Source organism: Neolamprologus multifasciatus, chromosome 11, assembly GCF_963576455.1.
Source record: "Neolamprologus multifasciatus chromosome 11, fNeoMul1.2, whole genome shotgun sequence".
In the NCBI taxonomy this organism is placed as follows: Eukaryota; Metazoa; Chordata; class Actinopteri; order Cichliformes; family Cichlidae; genus Neolamprologus; species Neolamprologus multifasciatus.
In genome coordinates, this window is record NC_140449.1 from 29728708 (window position 1) to 29752922 (window position 24215).

Sequence of the window (24215 nt, forward strand, 5' to 3'; positions counted from 1 at the left end):
CTTTTTTTTTATCCAGAGCTTTTTTCCCCAGAGTTTTAACAGATGCAGCAGTTTCAAAATATTTTTAAAAATGTACAAAGCAACAGTATTTGCGTCACAGTCGTAATTGTTGTGGAACATTTTCTTTCTATCGTTCATCAAAAAGGTGTTGCAAAAATGCAGTGTGACAAATATTCACGACTGCTCTGAACATAAAATATTAAAGGTGCGCAGCTGTGGTGCATCAGAGGTATGCGTTACGACTGTGCCATTGGCAAAGGTGTAAAATATTGCCCATTACAGCAAATAAATAACAGGGCATTGTTACAAATAACAGAGCGGTGCAATCAGCTGCTTCTGCAGTGAGACTGTCGTCCTTTGGGAAAACTGCAACACCGCCTTCTTGGACTGCTCCACTCCTTATTCTGGCTTGCAGCCTCAGTTTGCTCACTGTAGTGGCACATGTATTAGATTTCCACCTGCTGCTGCTGGTTCTACTTATAGTGACCCTTAAGCTCACAGCAGATCTCCATAGCAAAAGGCAGACTGATGTCACCAACTGCCATCCACAACAGTGGAATGGAACCACTGTAGCTCCTATGCGCTATACATTTTTAGAAGTTTTAGAAGAGTATTTATTACACGGCGTGCTGCTGGGAAAAGCCTGTTCTAACGTTTGAGTCGAAGGTTTATTTTGTTTTGAGTTGTCTTTCTGTTTCTCATCATTTCAGTTTATTTTGAAAAATCTCAACAGGATCTTCAGCTCTATTGTGAAAGTTTATGTGGAAAATAAACAAGCGGACGGTGGAGCCACACGCTGGGTTTACCGTTGTCGTTACTAATATGGTCGTTACAACGCGTAAAAACAGTTGCTTGTCCGTCCGTAGTGTAGTTACTTTAAACATAAGAGAAAGAGAGAACTTTAAGAAATGAATATATATCTGCCCGGTGGCTACTGGGTGACCCCTCGTCTGGGGATCCTCAGCCCTTCCCATGAAGGTGGCACGGATGCCCCTCCGGTGGTCCTCCTTGGGCTCTTGCACTCTGGGGCCTCTGGATGTCTGGGGCCTGGATCTCCTCCATGTCTGCTTCATGCCCTGGGGGACGGGGCTATGGCTCTCTACATCCTCTTGCAGACCATTACATGGGGAAACCATTTGAATACAAGCGCGCCGATCCACACAGGTGTGCACACGGGTGTTCACTGTTCGTAGACTTAAATCACACATTTCTTGGCTGCTACTTCAAAGCACATTGTGCGCTGTCTGTCCTGCGTGCTGCACAACAACATTCAATATTTAGTATTTACTGCTGTTTACACTTAGCTAGATTAATGCGATGGTGTTGTGTTTAGTATGTTGCTTTGGTTTTTTTTGCTTGTTTTCTATTCTTTCTCTCTCAACAGGTGATCCCGGAGATATTTTTTTCCCCCCTTTCTCACTGTCCCTCTCCCCTTCTGTCTTTCTTTTCCTTTCTCTTTCTTTCTCCCTTTCCTATCCCTCACTCATGTCTGTCCCGTCTGTAACAACTGAAAATAAAATAAAATAAATAATAAAAACAAAGGTCGATCAAATGGACCAATACGGCAATGCCATGATGATCCATTTGGCAAAATAAATCCATTGGGTATCCTTGTTGGTCTTCAGACAACAATTCTGACGGCTAAAGAACCAAATGGGACAGGCAAAAAGAAAGAAAAAAAAGAAAAGAAAAAAAAAAGAAATTAATATAGCCACTACAGTACCATCAAAACAATGAAAAAATATTGCCGTAAACAGTTTATTTTGCGACACAATGAAACAACGATGGTGCATTTTGAAACGATAGACGTTTTCATATCTTCATCCGATATATATCGTTATATTTAACAGCCCTGTTTGATTTGTTGATTACAAATGTGATTGACGTATAAGGACTTATGCCTGAAGTAACAATCGAAAGTATCAAGTTGCAGCAAGTGCAAAGTTAAGATTTAACATTTAAAGGCTTGTTTTAGGGCTTCTGTCCCTAATTCTTTGAGTCCTAATCTTTCGTGCCTCACAGTCATTAAATGTTCATGTGTGCTCGTGGTTGAGGTTTAAAATCACTTCCAGGTGCATGAAGATTTTCAATGAGGCAGCAAAAGCGTTGGCTTCTGTCTGTTGCATTGAACTCTTGCAAAACTGGTTAGTAGGACAAAGTCTAAGATGCATTTACCATATGCTGCCTGCCAGTTCTTCTTGAAGGTTTGACTTTGCATAGAGCAATAAAGTACTCTGACAGCACTGGTCAGCAGAATAAAGTGATATCTTTTTCTTTCTTTCTGTCTCTTTTACAATCTTGGCAACACTTAATTTTCCAAACAGCCAGACGTGTCCATAAAGGCAAGGCTACACCCTATTAAACATTGAGATGAAAAGCACTTATTAAGTTCTTGTCAACATAAATAAGTTTAGGCGTGTGCTGTGAGTCAGCAATTATAAACCAGTTCTTGGCCAGTTTCCAAACCTGTTGTATTGAGCAGTATTTACTCATGATCGATTGTCAGCTGATTTTTGTTTTTAAATCCTTCACGAGGTTCAGGGTTCCTCCGAAGCAGCTTCTTGTAACTCGGCTTCTATCTTTCTTATACTGCACATGTGAAAGGCCACAAGTTCCTAGAGTTCATGTAGGGGGAAAAACAGTACAAGAGTCCAGCGCTTGTTCCTGCAAATAACACGAAACAAATTGGATACAGAGACAGAGGCTGTTGAGAGAGGACAAGCCAGACTAGATGACCATCTGGCCCTTGCAGTGTCAGTGACCCAACCAATATGCTGTTGATCTTTTTCCCTTAAATAACTCCAGTCTTTATTGCTACAGCCTTTATCAAAACCTCAGATCACGGAAGAAAAACTCTGGGTTGTAAACAGTGGGTTGTTCGCTTGATTACAGTTGCGTGCTTGTGCTAGTGTGTGCGTGAGTGGAATCTTGTTGATTGTCTGCATGAGCTGATTGGTGGTGATTTGTGCGAGGGAGGGATGGAGTGACAAAGTAAATTGAGGCGGGGAGTGGAGTTGTTGACTGCCAAGTTGTAGGCTCACTGTATAACTTGTCTGCAGCTTGCTACATAAGTCATGTTTTTTCTTGGGGCTTTTCATAGCGCAAAAAGGCAGCAAAGCAACAACTAGGGTCCTCTCAAAAGACATTAATCTGAAGCTGGCACCGCTCTGAAATGATCACCTCTCACTTCATACGTCTTTATTATGGTTTAACAACCCTCTAGAGTTGAAGATTGTTCTGTTTGTTTGGTTTTTTGTTTTCTTTCATGCATTTCTCAATAATTAAACACTAACTTACCTTTTTAAAAAAAAAATCTGTTTGGGGTACCTATTGGGACTAAATATTGGTTCACGGTATGAAGGAAAGCAGCACTGTATTCAGCTACAGCCATGCCTCCCAGTGGTGCTGCAGCATTGTCACTGCTAGTGGATTTTAACATGGAAAACATGGCTACTCTCGCAGAATCCAGGCGTGTGATTAAGAAGTTTGCAAAACAATGCCTGAGTGCCTTTTTTAATTAATTTTTTTCTTTTTCACAGTTTATTACTTGTGTAAAACTAAGACATACAGAAACAATCAGCTGACATTTGTCCAGGAGGGAAATTCTAGGGCTCTGTAATTTAGTCATTTGTGTAAGAGGGTGGCAGTTTGGAGATTTTTATTTATTTATTTATTCATTAGGATTTTATTGGAAAACATTCCCACTCATATGGGCTTTGCCAGTGGCTTTGACTCTTAATTAAATGCAGCCTCTAAGCAACCTTTTATAATTTATGACTGTATGATGACAGAGACGAAAGAAATCCCGTCTCTTCAGCAGAAACATACACGTCTGATGGTTTAATGCTACATTCATGCAAATATTGCCTGCTGTCCTTGTTTCAGCTCAACTGTTTGTTCTTTCATTTTTCTCTTTGCTTCTCTTTGGTACCCCTCCCTTTCTCTTCTGTTCTCTGCTCCTCCCTGTCATCACCTTGGCAAAAACCCTTTCACAGGCCCTGAAACGCTTAATTGACTTTTCATTGGCACAAGCTGTAATTGGCTTTTAATCACCGTTTTACATCATGTTTTGAAATTCAAATCAGCAGTGTCAGCTCAGAGAAAGGGGACTCTTCAGCGCTTTGCTGTCATTCACGGATGCTACAAGAGGAGCATCTCAGTATTGATGACATGTTTAACATCTTTCACTTGCTAAGTGAGTGAACGGAAACTTCAGGGTTTGTGTATAAGGTCCCTTCTGCAAGCGCCAATCTACAGACTGAGTGATACTTGATAGAAAACATTTGGTTTCGCTGTGGCTCTTTCTGACAGGCAGCAGTTATGAGACGTTAACATAAGAACTCAGTTGGAACCAGGTAGATGGTGCCCTTCTTGACCTCTCTCACCATTTAATGCTAAAAGAACCCAAACAAAACACACCAAGTTAAACTAATATGTCATATCCCAGTACATGCAGTGGAAAATAATGGACAGCTTAATTTATGTAACAGTAAAAAGCAAAGGCAAGTCATAAATACGTCAGCAACCTCAAAAAAGTGTGCATTGTGTTATGCAAACAATGCTTTTTTTGCTCTTATGGTGTCTGTAATGTAACTATACAGAGAGAAATATGTATATAGGTTGATGGGTTCCATTTATAAACTTGCCATGGATTTGGCTGGAGGCCACGTCAGCCATGAATATGTGCATTGTGAGCACTGTTCGATAAGTCAGGGTCAGTCTCCCACCTCCGCTCAACGCTCTAAAAGCAGTTCCCACGCTCTCTGTTACCGATGGATGAGAGATGAGAGCAGCCGTGCACACTTGGATGGCATCAGTTTTACAGTACCCCTTTTTTTTGTGTGTGTGTTAATTTCTCTCTTTGTTCTGATCAACTGCGAGCCTGGCAGCAAAACCTGAGCCGTGCATCAAGATGTCTGTAAACTCCTATACTTCAGCATGGCCTGTAGTTATTTGTGCTTTGCTCGGATAGCAAATCCCTTCACGATTCCCAGCTCTAACCCTTTCTCACATTGGTTAAAGAGCCATAGGAGACAAGGATTAGCATACATAAGTGTTTTTTTTTCCTTCGCTTTCTGTCTCCCTTTCAACTTTTAACTCCTTTTGTTTTTTGTTTTTTCACATCGACCCTCTCTCCTCTTTGTCGATTCCTGTCACTTTCTCTATTTCCTCCTTTCATTTTCTTCTTTTTACTCCTTTCTGTGTTTTCACTCTCCTCTCCCTGGTGGCTGAATGATCGTGAGTGACGTTTAGCAACTCTTCAGCCGCCAGGAAGGCTTTGGGAGAGAGCCCACTCTTTTTAGCGCATCCGTGATGCTCCCCAACAAATTGTGACACTAAGACGAAATGTAAGCTGGCAGCCAGCGTGTAAACCGTTCAACTCCTTAGACCCTGGACAGTTTTTTTTTTTTTTTTTTTTTTTTGCTCCAGTGCTGCATAAGACTTATTTCATTCTCCTTTCACACTCCTTCGGCGCCCAGCTGGAGAATGGAAAATAATATTTTAGATTTTTTTTTTGGTTAACTTCTGGAACAGAGCAGAGGAAACCCTGTTGCTCGACAACCCCTCCCACCACAGCCTTTCCAGTGTCTGTCCTTGATTTAGGATGTAATTCAAAGATTTGCACTTAAATCCTTCGATTTCTCACCCATTTCTGTCTCACCTCCACTAAAACTTTCCTTTCAGTTTTCATTATCATTGAACTGTCAGGACAAAACCTCCTTGTTGTAAATCACGGTTCTTTCCACCCCAGCAGGAGGGATTCATTTTCCAATTCACTTACCACATGTGATTAATTTTAGTTGAATTGTGAGGGAGGCAATTATGATTTCAAGTAATTCATATATTACTTAACATTGAATAGTCTCCTTAGGTCATCATTCAGGCACTATATTAACTTTAAATAATCAAAAATAATAAGACTGTGATAATGCACATTCTGAAACTGAAATGGGAACTCCGAGCATTAATATCTTTTGGGTTTGTCACTTGGCAGATTCATGTGTTATTAAACACCCAGTCAAATTAGATCAAATGATTGAAGGTCTCTGCTATTTGCTAGTAGCTCATCTAATCATTCAAATGTTCTATTCTAGTTCATTAATTCTAATGTTCAAAACACTGTAAAATGCTAATGTTGTTGCTAAATCTTGATATACATATGCCAGTTTATTATTAATAGTCCCATTTATACTCAAAAGAATTACGTGGACTAAGTTGCCCATTTGTGCACAGCCTTAATTGGTACACTATGTGCAATTCTAGTATTTTATGAATAATACTAGCTTATTTTGAATTTGATAGAAATTCAGTTCAATTCAGCAAGTCTCACAACAGCTGGGATGGGGCAACAAAAGACTAAAATAATAAGTGGCACTGAAATGAGAGAGCTGGAGAAACATTTTATAACAAACTGACAAAATGTCACTTAACCTAATTAGCTCATTGGGTAAAAAAAGAAAGAAAAAAGAGCATTTTAGAGAGGCAAAGTGTTTCTGATGTAATGCAGGTTGAAGCTCTTGCATGCAGAGAAGAAGCCATATGTGACCACGATCCATGGGTCTCGGATTTGCAAGTCATCGCATTGTTTTTCTATAAAGCGCCCACACTTTTTTGGAGTTGGGATGTACATGAGCAGTGCATCAGTAGCTGTGGGTTGGGATGCTAAATGCTGGCAATGAAGATGGTTAGTATGAGCTTATTTAATTGTAATAAGGAGATAATCCTTAAATTCCAGCTGGCTTTAATAAAAATTAGAAGTTCCTAATGTAAAATGGTCACAGTATGGTTTCGCTGTGGCTCGTCTGAGCTAAACTGTCCGGGTGAATAAGGGCTAAAAGTCTCAAAAATAAAATCTGTAGACAAACCCCAAAACATAAAAAGTCACAGTGGTAGAAGATGTTTGTGGTGATAACACACAACACACATCAATACGACTCTTCACAAAATCAATTTTGATTCGGGAGAATGAGCTGTTCTGCAAATTTTGGCTTCCAGGACAGATACGTTGGACAAGGACATAGCTAGTGTAAGAAGCTGTGTGTTGCTGTACCAGTAAATGTAGTAACTGATTGAGCGGGAAAACCACAGACTTAAATGTCAACGGTAAAACCGCACACACTGTGTAAAGTGTCTCTCCCACATTAGCTCAGTAGTTCAGCAACCTCTCATATTAAGCTTCAGCAGGTCTTCTGTCCAACCCTTCGTTACTGATGACCCATTATCAGAATCTTTGTCCCTCTGAGGCTGTGAAACCAGACTGATAACGAGGCCTGCCATTTGAAAGGCCACAGTATTCTCACGGTGTCATGTCTCATTACAAACCACCGTGATATTTGTTTACATCCTCTCCTGGCCCCCGAGCGCTCTTATCAAGACCTTGTTTTTTTGTAAGAGCCCCTGCAGTCCAAAACACCTTCATCAGAGATGGGTCTGACAATTTCTGCATTAGTGTGAAGTGCAGTTGCACTCTTTATTTTCCATCCTCTGCTGCCCCCTCCTCAATTATTTTTTTTCTTTTTCAGTGAGATGAGTCTTATTTCTGCACAATTGCACTGATTGTAATCTATTCCAGCTTTAAAAAAAAGAGCTCAACCTGAAATGAAGCCATTCATCACAGAGTAAACAGCATAGAAGGGCAGGAGCAGGAGAATGTTAAGAGAAAATGCTTGGGGTAGAGGCAACGGAAGAGAAATCCACGCTGAAAAAGCAAACAAAGCACGCCACCCTTTGCCTGACAGAAGTTCGCCATCCCCTGCTCTCCTCACGAGGATGTGACATTTAAGAGGGTGGTGTCTTGTTATTGCAGGCCTAATTAACATTCCACGTTACGCCAGCTGGAGATGGACACCCTGCCAGTGCCGTCCTCCTTTTCACCCTCGTGTTTGTCCATGAAGTTCTTTGCTTTCTCTAAGTGTAACTGGCTCTCAGTGTTCCCTCATGCCCTGAGGTCTTTATTGTGTGACGATGCACACGGGCTCTGCCAATGTCGTCTCAAATGTTCCACTGTGGTCGGTCTATTTGCCATTGCCAGAGGTGTCAGGCAGTAGTAACCATGGTGACAGTGTAAGGTCTGAATTGTTGGAGGTGTCGGAGCCCTCGGGGGTGCTGCAGATCTAACTACAAGAATCTGTGGCGCCCAGTGAACTTCCTCTGTCAGGTCAGTTACCGTCTTATGACAAGATGTCGAAAGTGATTGATTTGATTTTTTTATAAAGACGTATTTAAATTTAAATATGTTTCTCAATATATCAAATGAAGTGGAAGTTTCTCTTTGATAGTTTTGTTTCCACCACGAATGTTATGATTGCTGATGTGATTATTTTTGCATTTTTATTTCAACCTTAAAGCTGCCGTTTTTTAGAATGGGTTTAGAGGAGAATTCCTGTCTGACCAAATCAATTACCGTCAGTTTAAAGCAGTAAACCGGTTGGTTAAATTTAAAGATCCCAAAGCAACAGTTAAATAAATGGGCGGCTTTAGTCTAAGAACACCTGCACAACTTCCAAACTGTCATGAGGATGGTTTTGGCAAAGGATTTCTCTCTGAAATAAAGTAGGTTTAAAGCAGTGAGCTGTTTTTGAAGCCTAAAGTTGACAGAGGTGAACTAAACCAAGAATCTCAAGATCCTGTGCTAGTGATCTGTTAAATATAGAGAAGCTTAGTATGCAAAAATATGTGAGTATTCAATAAATGGTATTGACGTAAACTTGTATACACCACACACACGCGTCAAAGAGTTTAAGTTATTACCCCATGGCTTTACCTTTCAGACCCTGAATGCTATGACCATCATGTACATGCATTTCTATAGAGATTAGAAGGGAATTTAGGGATTTCTTTTTCATTATGTACTTCTCTCACACACAGTCGATATCACCACAGAGCTCATTTAAAATTTGAAGTAACTCTTCGAAAATGTTACCCAAAAAACACAGTTTTTTGTTTTTATTTAGTTTGGTTTGATATTGGTAATGATCAAAGCAACAATTTAACAAAAAAGAAAAAACCCATCTCTATATTCACTCGCTATCCTTCAGTGCTTTCCAGAAAGAGCTGAAAACATTTAGTGTGTGAGAACAAGGAGCAATCTGACATGCAGGGCAGGGGGTACTGCACTGAAAGAAAACAGAAAATTGCAGACAACAAATAGTGGATAGTTCCTTTGAAGTATATATATTTTTGTTTTGGTACAGGCGCTGTACTTAACTTATTATACTTGATGCTTAGATGTTATCCTTTTTGCACAAAACCTTAAAAACACTCTCTTCAATGGAGAAACAGAGTGACATAATATCGGACGTTGCTGCAAAGAAAGTAAATTAACGTTATAGCGTTTATGGACCTCTTGAAAAAATGCGAGAGCTCTTCTTTTTTCCTGCTGTTGGTCCTTATTTCCAAAAAAGGGGGGAAAGCTTAGATATGTAACAACAATTTGATATTAGAGCATTAACTCTTGAGTAAAATTAAAGAATTAGAGAACCAATTTTTTGAGAGATAATTTCAAATAAAAAGCTTGAAATATTGTTAGGCTACATTCACACTGCAGGCGAAAGCGCATCAAATCAGATTTTTTGACCCTATGCGACCCATATCCGATCATGGTATGACAGTGTGAATGGCACAAATCCGATATTTTCAAATCCGATCTGGGTCACTTTTGTATGTGGTACTGAATCCGATACATATCCGATGTTTTAGAAAGCGACTGCTGTTTGATGGTCATGTCGCATTAAATCCGTCTTTTACGTCACTGACACAAGACAGACGCTGATTATCAGCGCCGGAGAAGCGCCCGAGAAGACATCGCGAACGCTTCCTGGCCATCCAGTGTAGATGTCAGTGAAACTGTTGGGAAGACAACGTTGGAGAAACGTGAACATTTTATTTGTACTGTATAATCTGCAGATTCTGACAGAAATCTGCAACTATCCTTTGAAGCACCGCTCCTCTAAAACAGCAATAAGGATAATTATTAGGTTATCTACATTATTATGTAAATAACAAAATAACTTAAAGCAAAAATTGGGAAACGTAAAGTCCGAAGTCTTTATATTAAGGGCCATCAGTCAAACAATATTGTTTGGTCTGGGTCTAAACAGAGCGCGTTGTGTGTGACGTCTTCTTTTGCGTATGCGGGCCGCTTTGAGCGTTCACACTAGAGCGCGTTTGCTGTCGCATTTTATTTGTAGTGTGAACGAGCAGACAAAAAAATTGTATTTGATCAAAAAATCGGAATTGAGCATTAAGACCTGCAGTGTGAACGTAGCTTAAGTCACACAACTGTCACACTGACAATATTGTGAAATAGTGTGAATGTGAGGTATCCAACATCACCATAAGTAGTGGTGTGTGCACCTTAACCAAATAATACAGCATGAAGCTGTGCACAAAATGTGTCCTAGAATTCTTCAAACTAGCCAAAAATACACCAAATAAATTTGTTTTAGCACATGTGTATGTGCTTTTATTATTTATTCATCACCTCAGTGTTTGGCTACTTATCAGCAGTGCAGGCAAGTATTGAGCTTGTGGAGATGATAGAATTGTGGGACTTGCTGTGCCGGGCTGGAACAATAGACGAGTGGCAGTGCAGAGTTGAGGGGGGGGGGGGGGGGGGGGGGGGGGCGTTGTCACTCGTGTGAAAGATGGATGCCACACAGAGCCAGGGCTGAAAGTGGGACAGCTCTCAGAAGGACAACCGGGAGACAAAGGGCTAAGATACCAAAAAGCCTCCGAATCGGCAGTCTGAGGAGATCTTTCAAGGACTGATTCCGCAGTCCTCCGTTTCATTCTTCAAGACATGCCAGTCTAATAAATAATAAGCATGCGCGGTTTGGTTTTGAAGTTTATGGCCCCCTCTCTGCTGTCAGTTCAAATCAAACTCCAATTTAGATTGTATTCCTCTGCGCATTTGTGCCTCTAACTGTAGTGCTTTCTCCCACTGGTAGTAAATTCCAGTGACATTTCATCGTCTTTGATATCCTTGATTGTGTACTTCACCTCAACTAAAACACAGCCTCTGAGTCTGTGCTGGTCTCTGTAGACTGTCTCCACTGATCAATTCTTCAGCCCATCTGTCTGCCAGGCTTATTCACAGGGCCGCACCATAGGCAGACGAACTCTCACGGCAGGAGTCTTCATTAAACCTATCCTCCCTACCTCCTCCTCTCCCTCCCTCCTTTCCTTTTTCTATCTCTCCACAGGCCTGGGGAAAGTTAATAAGAAGATTCGATCAGCTGGCAACCCACCACCCCCACCACCCCCACCTTCCTCGACGCCATCCTCTTATCCCAGCCATTGTCTTTGTCCAGTGTTGCTGTGACTCACTGACATAGTTGGATGCTGGTGAGTCAATAATGGTCTAACCTCAGCTGTTTTTTGATGGGGTTAGATCACTTAATTTGAGAAATATTGCTAACTGTTCCAAGTATCAGATGTAACTACAACAGTATTAACACAGCTTTATCAGTTGTAGCAAACGTTGTTCTGCCTTATGTTCATATCATAGCTTGATTAAAGCTGCTAAGTAAGTGAACTTACTATTATTATTACTGTTGGAAGCTAATGATATAAAGTAATTCCATCTTTTTCTGTGATCAGTTACTTTAAATGAAAATCCTGTAAATCAGTGGTCCCCAACCCCCGGGCCTCGGACCGGTACCGGTCCGTGAGTCGTTTGGTCCCGGGCCGCGAGAGTTAAGGCTCAGGTGTGAAATGTATGGTTTTCAGGGTTTTTTTTTTTTTGGTTTTCAGCGTTATCGTTTTTATCGTTAACTCGGTTTTCCTGGGTCTTTTCACGTGTGTTATGAATAAATCTTCTTTTTTTCACTACCGGTATTAGTTTTATTTTGTTGTATTTATCTGCGACACCTTAAAGGCCGGTCCGTGAAAATATTGTCGGGCATAAACCGGTCCGTGGCGCAAAAAAGGTTGGAGACCGCTGCTGTAAATAGCTTTACCTCACTTCACACCAGTGTAAATCGCTGCTGTCTTGATCTTAGGGTTCAGGCTTGCGTTACTGTGCATACACAGAAATAACACTGGTGTTTTTATGTTGACGTCGGGAATAGAAGAGCACGGAAATGGGGTAAAATATGTGAACAGCAATCTCCGTGTTATTTTCATCTAAGCTGTGTTGGAGAAGGCACATTTTTGCCGAGTGTTAGGAGGACTAGAGCGAGAGGAACTGTAAACAAAAAACTGCTAGTAATATATGGTCACCTTCAGCCTAACAAGACTTCCCTATTTGCTGCAACCATCAGAACCCTTGTTTTTTATATTTCTTTCTACCTGCTGCTAGGCTGTGCTTTGTGTGAGGTGAGGGGGTGTCGGTTTGGCTCAGTTGTCCTGCCAGAGAAATGGATTTGCCATGATGGATGGCACCAGTGGCACTGTACAGGTCTCGGCCTGTTGCTGAATCACAGCTTTAAACTAATTTTGTGGGCACAGCAGAGCCGTTGTGCTTTGTGCCCGAGCTTGGGACCTGGCTCATCTAACAGCCCAGCTGAAGCTTGCATGCCAATTACACCCCCCCTCCAACCCCCACCATTGGCCAAGAAGAGCAGGCAAAGCAAGAAAATAAAGAAGTATCTGCTCACTTGCTGAGGCAAACACTTTGCTTTAGTGCCCTTGTAATTCAGTAGTGTAGGTAACAGCCATACGCTGTAATATCCTGTGGGCGAGCACTGAGTTAATTTAATTATACTTGTCATGGTCACTTTCCTTCCCTGTAAAGATTGTTAACGTAAGTGTACTACTTTTATAGTCGCAATTTCTGCTTGATTCACCACATCTCGGACATGTTGACATCTTGTTGTGATTTATAAGTAGCGTGTGGGGCTCAGATTTGTCTTAAGCGTCGAAGCTCAATGAGCACTGTTTATCCTGTGCATGCTTTGAAAAGTGATGCAAAACCCAAACTGAAGAAATGTCCAAAAGTTTTTATTGATGGAATTAATTTTGCTCAAGATACTTTCATGTCACGCCCTGTTTTTAATTTTCCATAGACTGCTGCACTTGCATGTGTTTAGCTTAGATTAGAGGTTTGCTGTTGTGTGGCAGGAAATGTCTTGAATTCAAGGTCTGCATCACAGCAAAGAAGAATGTCTATTGCATAGTGTTTTGACCTTGAGTCCTTTCTTGTTCTAATTGCTGGTTTTGCTGTGTTCTTTAGACTTCTGTGATTCGACTTAAGCATTTCCCCATGACATAAGATTTTGATGCAACTTGGAAGATGGTGAAGTTGTAGTTGGATTCGCAACCTGCAGGTGTCACAGGAAAAATCAAGTGCTTTCACATTGTCGGATGTCATCTCAGTCTGATATTCAGTGCCTTTATTTTTTTTTAAACTTAGGATTCAGTTTACTCTTATGGCGTAACAACCATAAATAATGAGCATAAACCGGTTTAAATCAAAGCGCTTTTAGTCATGGTGAGTAAATGTAAACAGCTTAAAGGTGCGTTTGGTGTGTTTTGGGGTATAATTAATCATGATTGTGCTCTTGACTCCAATCTCTTTGTGGTTGCTTTTGCATTATTGTGCTTTTAATTTACTGTGTGAGAATTTTGACTTGGGGCGCTTTCAGAGTGAGACGCGACAACAGCAGCAGCTGCCATTTATTCTGCACGGCTCTCACCAGATTACACAGCGGCCTGCTCTGCATCCAGCAGCAACATTTTTGACATGGTCAAACTCGAGCACAGTGTTGCCAACTTAGCGACTTTGTCGCTATATTTAGCGAGTTTTCAGACCCCCTTAGCGACTCTTTTTCTAAAAAGCGACTAGCGACAAATCTGGCGACTTTTTTCTGGTATTATTGGAGACTTATTTATGACGACTTTTTGACATGAAAACGCGTATCGCTCTCACTCTCAACAAGCAGAGGTGCTGCCGTGGGCGCCTCACCCGTGCCAAAGCGCTCACGGGTGGAGGATAGTCCTCCCCCAGCTGCTATCAGGGCAGGAGACGTTCACACCTGTGCGTCCAAACTGCAAATGTATCGCGCATGAGTTCTTCTTTTACTGTTAGGCTGTTTTGTGGATCACAAGGTTTAAAACTACTTATAAACACACACTCTCACACACAAAGTAACTCCACCAGAGTGCCAATTTCGGGTCACTTTTGCCAGTCCAGGCCTGGATAAAGGAGCAGGGTTGGAATTGTGACATTAAAAAACAATAATTGCTAAAATAAATTTAATTTGTAGTTCTAAATAAATTCTAACTGCATTTAGGACGTTTTTTACTCACTTTATGTCTCTTCCACAACGTTATTTCTCTCTCCAACAACGTAGGTTACAATTACATTAGCATGACAAATTATGCAAATTAGGTGATGACGTCATTTGGCGACTTCTAGCGACTTTTAGGACAGCCAATAGCGATTTTCCTTACTAAGGAGTTGGCAACACTGCTCGAGCAGCAGCAACAGAAGAAAACTGCTCATTCACGGCTCTCTACCCCCACAATGCCCTCTCTCTGTTCTTTGGTCCGAAATGTCATGCGGGTAAAATAGCATGGTGGCAACATGCTTCTGATACTCGGACCTTTTTTCACACCCACATTCTGACTTGTCACAATAGGTAAAGCAAGGCTGCGTAATGGTGACTGCATCCATTCAGCAGCAGTCGGGCTTTTGAACATGCTGCTTGGCTGCCATCGCTTACTGGGACACTTCTTATGCTGAGCACAGTCTACGCAATATTTTTGTTTGTGTATATGATGGCCAACATTTCAGATTAGATGATTAGAGCTAGAGCTGGGCGATATGTTTTTATACGAGATATAAGATGTGACAATATCCTTTATATCGATATAGTCTATGTTACGTTATAACTATACTTGTGGAGCCGCAAGTTTGCCTCTCTTTCGTCCACTTTTGTCTTTACGCAACATTACTCGGCCTCACCCCTCCTTCACTGAACACAACTCCCCCCCCTCCCCCATCGCTTCACCTGCAGGAAGCGACAAGATGGACACGGCAAATCTCCGTTAACGAGTTACTGCGCATCGCCCCGTGCGTGGGGCTGGACGCCGTCAACGTGTTAGCTAGCTAACCACGCTAACGAGCTAACCACGCTAACGCCATGCAGCCCAGAGGCGCTGCACAGCCTAAAATCCTTTCATTTTCTCAAAAGTTGACAGCGCGCCTTATGTATGAATTGTGGTTGTGCTTGATGGCCGTGAACCGATTTTATGTGGTACACAGCGCTCAGCAATCTGTCAAAAATGCTTTAGTACGACTCTGGTAAGCTACGGAGCTGCACCTGTTGATGGATTGTCAGAGCATTACGTCTACCGAGGAGCCTCGCGGAGTGATACGTACTGTGCTTCAACGAAATATTACCCTACTGTGTATAAGGACCATAAATGGCACCTGTTAAGAGACGTGGTTACGAAGAGGATTTCAAACTCAATGCTGTCAGTCACACAGTAGAAGTTGGGAACAGAGCAGCTGTGAAATCTGTCTTTGTTACTATGCTCTGCGTCTTTTAGTTTACATTTTGACTGCACAATTGTGAGCTTTTTGTTATGCACAAAAACAACATTGTTTTCTTTTATTTATGGAGCATTATTATTTAATAAATGCTCATACTTTATTTTTGAGTAAATTTTATGTACATCTATGCTCTATGTTAATAAAAGTGCCTGTGTGACATCTGGGACACAGCTTTGACTAAGAACTCTCTTTTTGTTCTTACTTTATGGCTTAAAAAAAAAAAAAACTCGAGATATATATCTTATATCGCCGTCCAGGTAAAAAATATCGAGATATGAATTTTGGGTCATATCGCCCAGCCCTAATTAGAGCCATAAAAGCTTTGCTTCTTGTTTCTTTTTGTCAGTCAAGCTTGTTGGCTTTCACGACATGCATGATGTCAGTGGAAAGGAGAGTCGAGCTAGAGAGTTAAGCTGTGTGTGTGTGTGTGTGTGTATAATAATGGCTGTCTATTCTGCTTCACAGTTCCACCTACCTAAACTGGATAATGAAGCAGTCATGGAAGATTTTTAGGGAGAATAAAAATGTGACATGCAAGTCAGTGTGCAGGGACATTATAATGTACCCCAGATATGAGAGATGTGAGAGAAAACAATCAACTGACATGCACGTTAACCATTTCCAACAAGACCCTATGTTGTGTGTGTTGGACCATAACTGGGCTGTTATTGTGCAGTCTGAACTTGGTACGCATTAATTCCACCTGCGTTTCCTCCCCCTGTGGAAATTGTGACGTAAGAATTCTGCAAATCCACAGTTTGAAAGGATATAGGCATCATTACTTAATCATAATTGGATCATGAATGAACTCTTATTCAAATACACTGTTTTTCCAGTTCACGGTTTACCTGAAATATCTTAATAAAATAAAATAAAATAAAAAGCTTTCAACACGCTGGCATTTGTAACAGTTCAGGACAGTTAAATGCCAAAAGTAACATGGCGTCACCTCAAGACTGAGGATGTTTGTACCTCAGTTTTAGTCAATAGTGGAAAAAGTTCTGGCAGTGAATCCAGCTTAAAAGAAATTAGTCTTAGTCACGCAAAGTATGCTGCAGTTGTGCATCATAAGGATGCATTTTAGGGTGGCTTTACCCTATTAGAATTGGTAAAACATTCTATACTCTTAGGACAGCTTTTACTGATGGCCTGTCACGATGCAGGTAGTGCTAGGAGGTGATACAAACATTAAAGTGGCAGTATTGTTCTTCTTTGTGCACCCATCAAAAACTCCCTGGCCATCTCATCTCTCCTCCTCTTTTAGAATCAGACACAGGGATTCATGGCAGCAGTGTGTGACCTGGGACCTGTTTGGGTCTGCAATGCATTAAGATGAATACAGCCATCCCACTGTCAGATGATAAATGGCGGGCTGCAGGGAAGGCTCTTCACTATGTAAAAGAGGTGCTTGCAGACATGGCACTTTCATCAATCAGAATAGGAACCACTGTAATGTTGTTACACCACAGAAAAGATGTACAGTCTGTTTCCGTGCAGCACACAAATTAATCCTCTTTGTCTGTTTGGATAATGCTTTTCACCCTCTGTGTTGCGGGGGACGTGATTTGGGTGCAGTGATGAGATATTTAGATGCATAAAGTCCTTGTTTTGAGCTTCATTTAAAATAATCCCACTGTGTAATCAGCTGTCCTTACACAGGTGTAACGTCGCCTTATCTGCGCTACAATTTTTCCGTTTCGCTCAGACGGCAGCATCGAGGTCTCAATTAAAGTGACACCTGGTATCTCACATTCACACTTCCTCGCGAAACCCCAGCAGAGCTTCCTGACAGTGAGCCTGGAGCTGCTTAGTCAACACTTCAGAAACCCTGGAGATGATTTTGGGAAAGGTGCAATGCCCCCAGTGGAGTGATGGTGACGGTGTGTTGCCTCTAAGGCTACGTTCACACTGCAGGCAAAAGTGCATCAAATCTAATTTTTTGACCCTATGCGACCCATATCCGATCATGGTATGACGGTGTGAACGGCACAAATCCGATATTTTCAAATCCGATCTGGGTCACTTTCGTATGTGGTACTGAATCGATACATATCAGATGTTTTAGAAAGCGACTGGTGTGTGAACGGTCATGTCGCATTAAATCAGTCTTTTACGTCACTGACACAAGACAGACGCCAATTATCAGCGCCGGAGAAGACATCGCGATCGCTTCCTGGCCATCCAGTGTAGATGTCAGTGAAACTGTTGGGAAGACAACGTTGGAGACACGTGAACATTTTATTTGTACTGTATAATCTGCAGATTCTGACAGAAATCTGCAACTATCCTTTGAAGCACCGCTCCTCTAAAACAGCAATAAGGATAATTATTAGGTTATTTACATTATTATGTAAATAACAAAATAACTTAAAGCAAAAATTGGGAAACGTAAAGTCCGAAGTCTTTATATTAAGGGCCATCAGTCAAACAATATTGTTTGGTCTGGGTCTAAACAGAGCGCGTTGTGTGTGACGTCTTCTTTTGCGCATGCGGGCCGCTTTGAGCGTTCACACTAGAGCATGTTTGCTGTCGCATTTTATTTGTAGTGTGAACGAGCAGACAAAAAAATCTGATTTGATCAAAAACTCGTAATTGAGCATTAAGACCTGCAGTGTGAACGTAGCCTAAGATAAGAGCAGCAGACGGGTTTATGTGGGACACGCAAGGGTGAATAGTGCAGTCACTGGTAAAGAAAGCAACAGGCAAAGGAATTTTTGAGGGGTTATTTTTATCCTTTATTTCTTGTCTTTTTCTTTCTTGTTTTCTGTTGTGATAAAGGATCCAGTGTGAATTGGGATTTGGTTGTGGAAATATTATGATTAGTATTTAATGTCACTGTGTTTGAGGAGCTCATTTAAGTGCCTTGGCTCAATAAAATGTGTATGTTTTTCTTTAAATTGCTTGCTAAATCTCTAACACACATATATCATTTTCACCATTTCTCAGTTCTACTCTCTCTGGTATTCTCCTGCCTCTTCTACAAGCAGCACTTTCTTATAGCTCAGAGGATCTAATCATTCTCCTGGCTTCTTCTTTTTACGCTGCTAATCTCCTCCCCGAACCTACTGTATCTCTACCTCCCTTTTCTCACGTCTCTTCCATCATGTTGCTACCCTCTCATTCTCTCTGCATGTAGCCGTTGAGTCGTAGCAGTTCTTGTGGCAGGAGGTGTGGTGTAACCCCGGCTGTTTTGGCAGATAAGCCTCAGCCTGCCCACCTGCTTCCCCGCTGCTTGTCAGCCAAATAGGACTTGCACTGTCACTGACATTCATTCGGCGGCAGGAGGTTGCCTCCTCGACGGATCCGCCGCAGCCGCCTCACCGCCTCTAATTTCCATGCATGAGAAGGCTGAAGAGCATTCGACTCTCCTTGAAACAAACAGCAAAAGTCTCAAAAGAATTAAACCAGCGAGTGTTAAAATTGCTCCCCGTTTCAGTTTGAGATGAATTTTACGTTTATTTTCACTCAACCTTTATCTTACCTGTGGAGATCAGAGTATTGCTTTTTTATTCTGGCTATATAATCGCAACACGGTGTACAGAGAAAAAGCTGCATTGCCAAAAATCTAAATTCTAACAGATTTTGTTGATCAGTCCGTTATTTTTTAAACAAGCTTTCCAAACTTGACAGTTTCCCGTTAGTCTGTATTTAGACTCCAAGTCTACAAACATGATCAACAAAAAGAGGAAATAAAGAAGGAAGTTCAGTGCTGGTATACCTGCTCTAAAAAACATTTGGGACTGGCTATTTTAAAAATATCAGTGAGGATGAAGTCTGTCATTTTAGATTTGGGGAGTTTTACTCCCTTTAGGGCTTGATCAAAATCAGGGAGCAACACATAAAAATCAAAAAAATAAAATAAAAATCTCTGAAATAGTTTTCTTTTTCCTTCTGGAGAGACTTGTTTCTCTTGTATGCTTTTATTCATACTGCCCTTCCTTAAGGGCATCGTCCTAATTGAAGATTTTAAAGCCAATATGTTATGCCTGTGAAACTGGATGACAGCAGCTTGGGCAAGACTGAGAACCATCAAGTATAATGTTGTGAATACAGACTGCGAAACCATATGCCTCTCAGGCACTCATGTGAACACAGGCCTTTAGTGCTGTAATTCCCTTTAATTGATTTGTTACTGCACTAATGGTGGTTATAATATTGAGTTGTCTTCTTTGATGATCCAATCATCGCTGCTGTCAGAGAGGCACTCCTCCTTCGCTCAGGCACCAAACGCGCTTCCTGAACTACGTACGCAGCTATTGAAGCCAGTTGTACATTTGTGGATTTGCAGCACTGAGGCGGCAGAGCAGTGGGAGCTACATCTCTGTGTCTTGAGCCAAAGGAGTGATTGCCTGGTGAATAGTTGTATGGTAAAGGTCAATAAACAGTGGCTAGGTTATTGTGCGGCAGATTGAAAAGGAAATTATATTGCGGCGAAGACGGGGAGGTGTGCGTTTGCATGTACTGTTTTTATGTGTGAAATTGTGTGTAGAGGTGCAGCCCTGTGCTCTTTTCTTTCTGTCGTGAGTTTTCTCTTGGCAGTGAGTCTTCCAGCTGACCTGTCAGTGTTATTCAGCCTACAGGGCTGTGAAATGACCCACCACAGGGCTCACCTGGGGCACTGCAACCTCTTTTAGCTTTTCCCTTCACACTGTTGCTCCCTAACTATGTTTTATTCCTTTTCCTGCCTGTGTTCTCACTGCTTTATATTCACTCGCCACACCTCATTCACTCTGTCTTTTCACTCTTTCACACAGACAGAATTGCTGTACTTTCTCTCTATTCTCCAGAGACTTAATGTTTCCTGTTTGGATCCTGCTCGCAAGGCTTCAATAAGAATCGCTTAATGAAGTAAGAGGGGCGATGCAGACCCCTATTTTTTTTTTCTTTTTCATAGACTACTGAAAATGTTCCAGGAATAGGAACAACCTATCTCAACAGCTCGTCTTGCTTTCTGTGGTTTTTGGCTGTGTCTGATGCTCTTCTATTATGTACAAGACGAGAATGCCAAGTTTTTTCTTTTCCATTTTTGTTTTGTCTTCTCTTCTGCTGCAGTACATTTATCCCCTTATCCTCACAATACTCAAAATGCACCCTGCTCTACCTGCAACTTTGAAGCTTCAGTTTTATTGTGTGAGGTTGATTTGGGGAGCAAATCCATGTTGTTCTGGTCCAGCATGCCGGAGCACTGTACTTTTGCTCTGATGGTGAAGAGATGGATGATTGAAAGAGATTAATCGTCATGGAGCAGACATCAGTCAAGCTGACAAATGGCAGCCGCAAACTTGGAAAGCCATTAGCGGGCCAAGGCGGGAGTGAAGCCCAGCCAAGCCCCGCTGATTTCCATGAGTCTCCCTTCTAAAGCACAGGCCCGTGCCAGGTCGCAACACAGTGGTGGGTGTGAGCACCACCTCAGGTCCCTTCTGGCCTTTGCTGCTACCAACCAGTATGTTGACATGGGGTTGATTCTCAGCCATTAACGAACAAACGCTCCAAAGAAACATGAAGGAGTTAGTCCATCATTTCACTTACCTGTCATGACTCAGGCAAAGAACTCACGTGAGTTGAAAATAAGGGCGTTGACTGGCGTTATGTCCTACTGCTTAGGGTTTACAGTGTCAGCATTAATGTTGTGATTCAAACGGATTCAGATTCAGACAATTTGAACAAAATAAAATAAGATGATGTTCCAAACTGATATTGAACATTTTTCTGTGCTCCGCTTTTGAACAGCTCTCCTTCTTTTGCTGAATGTGCCAGTTTGGAATGGTTTCGATTTTGATTTTCACTGCACATATTATGCAAAACAACTTTTTTTGAGCCTCCCGTACAAAACCAGGTGAGAGGTTAGCTGTTCTGCTTTGACCGCACTCCACAGAGAAGAAAATGTGTGGTAGACATCAGCGAGTGCTGTGTTTTCTTTTTCCTTTTTGTTTTAGCAGCTGCTTTTGTAAAGGAAATATCTTTTTTGTTCAAACAGAAATAAAGAGTCACTTGGGAGGGAGGGCAGATGATGGGGGGGGAATTGGCTCGTATAAACACTGTGCCAGAACTGTTCTTCTGCAATTAATGTAAACTGACACTGAATCTACTAAAGGGTGTTCAGAGTCTTATTTTGCAAGTTGTTTTAAAAAATGCATTAAAGTGAAGCAAAAAAAGTGGATTAATGCAGCATTAAAAAATAATTTACCCTATGTTAGCAAAGCATTAGGGCCCGGCATCTCTCTTAAGTTATTATAAGAAATGGCAATGTGGATGCAAAATAGACAAGAACAATGAAAGTCTCTGGCAGTGAAGTATCTGATGCTCTAGTTGAAGGGAATACCTTATCTTGCAGACAGTGTTCTGGAATGTATCAGTGTTGTGTTAAATGGCGTACAAGTGGGGAGAGAATGTCACTCTGCAGGAAATGCCATGAAGCACTTACACGGGTAGCACGAGAAATGTGGTCAAACTGTTGCTCAGACCAGCCATCCAGTTGTTGATGGGGGGGAGATGCACTTTAAACTGAAAACAGCAAGAAGCCCCCTCACATGGATAAACATTTGGACTAAATTTATTTTGTAATTTATTCTGTGACTTCACGCAACTTTGGAACACTGCAAAAGGGCATCGAGTAAGTAATTTTCAGCTTTTTATTCGTCTTGTCTAAAACACTTTGGCTACAGCAAGTCAGTCGTTAGTCTGACCTCAAGTCAAAGTCTCTTTAGATTGGGATTGATTACAAGTTGAAACACTGTAACCTCTCGATGGACAGACCTCAAAATACCTTGCAAGGACGTATAAAAACGAACATAATAAATGATATTTGATTGTTTTTCATGCAGGCTGCTCATTTAAAATAATCTGTGTATGAAACTGATTGATACTGGGTGTATACAGCATGTAATTATTACTCTTTTCTTTCCCAAAAGAAAGATGACAACTATGAAATAGTTGAGCTGATATTTTTGTCTGTTGCTTGGAAATACTGGAACTGTGTCACGTTGCTCATGCAAACATGACCGTGTGATCGACACGACAGTCATGCCGATCACGCGAACGTTAACATTTGCGTGATTGACATGACACAGTGCCACCATTTTTGTTTCCTACAGCTTCTTTTCTGTTGAAACCAATTTTTTTTTTGTATTTCTTTATCTTTTTTTTCTGCATTCTCATGCTGATCATGCAAACGATTGCAGATTTGTGCAAAAAATGGTGGCATTGTGTCACGTTGATCACACAAACATTAGTAGACCCACATCTACTAACCTGTTACGTGATCAACGTGACACAGTGTCAACTTTTCAGATATAGATTTGCCATTGTTTGAGTGATCAATGTGACAATGACATTTGTAGAAAAGAAAAACAAACAGATAAGAACTGCGACAGAGATAAAGGTAAGGCGTGTTGGCATTCCAACAGAAAAGAAGCTCTAGTTGAGCTGCGGTAGGAGAAAGGTATATGCACGAAGTGGCCTCCAGCTGTGATCGATACTGCAGCCACGTTTCTTAGCCTGTGATTGAGCAGATAATATGATCATACATAGTGCAAACATAAAATCTTGTGTCTTATTAAGGCTATGTATTTTTGAAAACGCAGATATCCACACGTAAACGGCGTTTTCAGTCACTGAAATCGGAGATTTCTAAAAACTCCGGCCAGGGTGGATATTTTTGAAAACTCCGTTTTTGCATTTACGTGTAGACGAGAAAAACGGAGAAAACGCAGCGTCAAAGGTGTGCGCCTTTTTTGACGTCACAGTGTGCGCCACGTTATTGTTTCGGTGAAATGAATTTCTACAATACTGTTACTATAATACTGTTAATATACTCTCTGCAGTGTTTAAATGCTTACATATACACACACAGTTACTGTCCCTCCACACATACGACTCGGTTCTGCTTTTATGCCCCAGCTTTGTTTACTTTTTCCCACAGAGGCTTCTAGACTTCTGATTGGCCAACATTTCTACACGGTTAGGAATATAGCTAATATATGTTCCTAGCAGCGTTTTCCTTCATTTCTGCCTTTACGTGTGGACGGGATTATTTTTTAAAACGAAAACTGAAAAGCTCAGTTTTCAAAAATACCAGTGTACGTGTGGACGTAGCCTAAGTTTATTAGAAGCATGTTTTTAGTGTGTAGCTCTCAAAGAGCTTTGTTGAAATCACTGAGATAGCACTATATTTCGTAAACTAATATGTGACTGTACGCTTGCACAAAACAGAATTGGAAGTGGGGACAGAATTAAAAAGGGAATTGGATGATATTGAAAATGGGAAAAGAAGGAAAAACAAATGGACTTGGTCTTAAGGCTATAGATGAAGCATCTCAGTTAAACGCTCATACTAAGACAATTTTAAGGAAGTGGACTTAAAAACTCACTTTCTTTTTTCAGTAAATGGATTCAATGAGTCATTTAGGCCAAATACAGGACAATCAATGTGTATACTTGGTGCCTTCAACAATAAAACAAATCTTTAACTTCAGTTTTTACAAGCTTGTCACACTGAGATTGTGTGTGAACCTTACCTTTTACCTTTGTTACTCTGACATGCTCCCTTTTTGTAGGATTTTAGTTTTAGTCTTTAGTCTTATAAGCTGTTGCATTTGCTATCTCTCCAGAAAACTGCAGACTAGTTATAATATTGTCAGTCTGTGGGTGCCTGTTGGAAGGATTTTGAAACAATATAAAATTTAATTTACTATCGGGATACCTTGTTTGCTTTAGA

At 41.1% G+C, this 24215-nt stretch overlaps 1 protein-coding gene across 5 annotated transcripts in view; it reads left to right on the forward strand.

Moving 5' to 3' along the window:
• Positions 1–24215, forward strand: part of sema6cb (semaphorin 6Cb) — a 164564-nt gene that overhangs the window by 34335 nt on the left and 106014 nt on the right. For 3 of the 5 annotated variants that reach the window (XM_085176841.1, XM_085176844.1, XM_085176845.1), the window contains exon 3: positions 11205–11346. The exons of 1 other annotated variant lie outside the window; for it this stretch is intronic. The gene's annotated coding sequence lies outside the window, so the exon portion shown is untranslated. Of the gene's footprint in view, positions 1–11204; positions 11347–21519; positions 22113–24215 lie in introns of those variants that run through there. One more of the 5 variants, XM_085176843.1, reaches the window with a different exon arrangement.